This window comes from Octopus bimaculoides, chromosome 19 (assembly GCF_001194135.2).
Source record: "Octopus bimaculoides isolate UCB-OBI-ISO-001 chromosome 19, ASM119413v2, whole genome shotgun sequence".
NCBI lineage: Eukaryota > Metazoa > Mollusca > Cephalopoda > Octopoda > Octopodidae > Octopus > Octopus bimaculoides.
In genome coordinates this window covers 26,405,956-26,408,913 of record NC_068999.1, presented here as the reverse complement: position 1 = coordinate 26,408,913, position 2,958 = coordinate 26,405,956, and the positions used below count along the sequence as shown (strand labels likewise).

Below are 2,958 nucleotides of genomic sequence, written 5' to 3'. Positions count from 1 at the left end.
CTTTGAAATCGTGACCTGTTCACTGACAAAACTTTGTACTGCATCACTTTTGTGAAGTTTTGTCAGTAAACAGGTCACAGTTTCAAAGTGACATACATATTTTGACACAAATGAAATTTTAATGTTTTACTAATGGTTTTTGTGTGATCTTGAATAGCTTACAAATATCTTCCATGCGGCAATTGATTTTGTTTCAGCACACGATCTCAGATCAAGTCACTTGCTATACAAGTACATCTCTGTAATTTCTTTTAAATCACTGTGGATAAATGCCAGCAATGACTTTCTCAGGCTCCCCAATATTTTAATTTCTAAACAGAAGCAATCGGGGGCAGGGAGTGGGGTTGCCAAAAATTCATAATTTCTCGGGGAAAAAATATTGGAAAACATCAATATATGCAACAGTGATAAAGAAACAAGGAGGGTTGTCTTTGGCTGTGCTAGAAGCAACAGCCAAATTGCCCTTAAATCACTTACTTTCCCTCTGAAAATATCAACATTTTTTATTTTTTTTTTTTACAAAAATGCTCTTCCCATGGTCTTGAAGTGCAAAAAAAATGGCCAAAATAGGTCTGGAGTGGGATGATGAGAGAAGTGGGTTGTGAAAAAAAAAAAGAGTTTTCAAAACTTTTTCATACAAAGATGCACTTGGAAAAGTTCAGGACAAGTTATTACATCTGGTAAAGTACAGAACAAGAAAATTTTTACTCAAACTATTGTAGCTAAGGATAAAATTTGAATATTAAAAATTATTTGATTTTAATTTACAAAGTAACATTATGATTAAAAAAAAGGTACCAACATTTTGTTAAAATATTGACACACTAGAATACTTAAAAAAATGAGAGCCAGAAGTCTCAATACAGCTAAAGTTTTATGCAAAGTAGAATAGTATGTATGGTAGGCAAATTCATTATGTAAAAAATAGGCATTGGGTCAAGACTAAAAATGTGAAGACTTGGCAATGATTTAGGTAGTAACTTAAGCAAATTTTACTGTAAATTTGTTGTTAGAGGTAGATTTAAGCAAATTTTACTGTGAATTTGTTGTTATAGGTAGATTTTACTGTAATATATAACTAATTTTTGTACTATTCTATTTATTGTACTAATTATGTACTACTATTATTTTTTATAACCTATTTTCAAATTTCTAATTATAAATTAATAATTTAAAGAATGAATTTTTTTAAAGTGCAAAAAATATTTTTGAGTTATTTTTAATTTTTAATAGAAGTAACAAGTAATAACAAATAGAAGTAATAACTTGTAATAAAATTTTTAGTTTTAATACAAGCTAATATTTTCTAAATCTAAATATTTTATTTGAAATTTTATCCTTAGCTGCAATATTTTGAGTAAAATTTTCTTCTTCTGTACTTTACCACATGCAATAACTTGTCCTGAGCTTTTCCAAGTGGAATAACTTGTCCTGTACTTTTCCAGTTTTTATATATATATATATATACATACACACTCACACCTATACACATACACATTTACATACATATGTGCACCAATGCATACACATCGTTGGCACTTGCAAATATTCAAAACTCCTTCACCATACATTTTTTTTACAGCATTTGTTGCATTGTTGTCTTATTTATACTCATAAGGCTTGACTTGTCTAATGTGCTCTTCTCTGACCTCCATTTTCATGAGGGGCTATTAAAGCATCAAATTATTAGTGTGTCTGCAAGCCAGAATCTATCTAACTGAAGCTTTCCTTGCTCTGTGGTATTTATGCACTCATGAAAAAGTCTTGTTTAAATGTGTTAGAGCATGTTTCAACAAGTAAAGTCTGAAAAATGATATCACTTATGGGATGACCTGATCTTTTGAAGTATCTTACAAATTCTATCCATTTCTTTCTGTTGAACTAAGCTTTGAGGCTGTAAAGAAGCCAACAACAAACACACACAGATATAGTTTCTGTCTACAAAATTCAGTGGCAAGTCATTTGTCAATCCAGGGTGACAGAAGACACTGACCCAAGAGGTTGTGCAGTGGGAGTGGATCTGAAACCACATGGCTGCAAAGCAAAGTTCTTAACTAATCACATAGTTGTGCCAATTTATTCTCCCACCATCCTGGATTCACCTAAAATCATAAACACAACAGATATCAAGCAATCTTGGCTATATGAATCCTTCTTGCACAAACTAGCAACACAACTGAAATTCTAAAAGTTGGCATAACTAAACTTCACATGTTTATAATGTAATCAAGGCCACAGCACTTGAAAATACTTCATACACTAACCAATCTTCAATCTACAATATTGGCTAATGTGTGTTGTAGAGTCAATCTTGACTCTACAATACATTACAGCTAACATATATGGAGGTAGTGCTGCTGCTATAAACAAATGTTTTAAGCACCGACTGACAACAGATTTTCGTCTGCATATTCTACCGCTACTACAATGACATCTGCTCCTCTTAACTAGCAAACTTGTGTATCACCTACGTCCAACCCCACCCTATATTCCTACCTCTTCTTCCTTACTTTGTCTCTCTTTTCCCAAACCGCACACTGAATAATTTTTTACCCAGAAATGTAAATAATAGAATTCTGTGTGTCCAATTCTTTTCTTAAAGGTATCGGCTTCCATCAACTGTATATTCGTTACAAGCGTGTGAGGACTTGCAAAGGTCAGAGATGTTGCCCATCAAATAGATAAAAACGATAATAATGTACTTTATGTGAAATTAGTATTTCTCAAGTGCAAATCAAAACATTACCAATATAAGTAGGTATTTGTCTAAAATGTTGATACATGAAGTGGCACATTATATATTTTTTCGTGCGTTAAATGTAAACACATCATAAATGACCTAATGAACAGCCCTAACTTCACTCAAAAGGGAGTGTGTGCGTGTGTAAATATATGTGTGTGTATATATGTATGTATGTATATATATATATATATATATATATATATATATATATATAT

The 2,958-nt window shown here is 31.7% G+C and overlaps 1 protein-coding gene across 1 annotated transcript in view; it reads right to left on the bottom strand.

Moving 5' to 3' along the window:
- The window catches only part of LOC106883266 (histone deacetylase 3), a 55,864-nt gene that overhangs the window by 52,196 nt on the left and 710 nt on the right, over nucleotides 1-2,958 (bottom strand). The gene's annotated exons all lie outside the window — the stretch shown is intronic.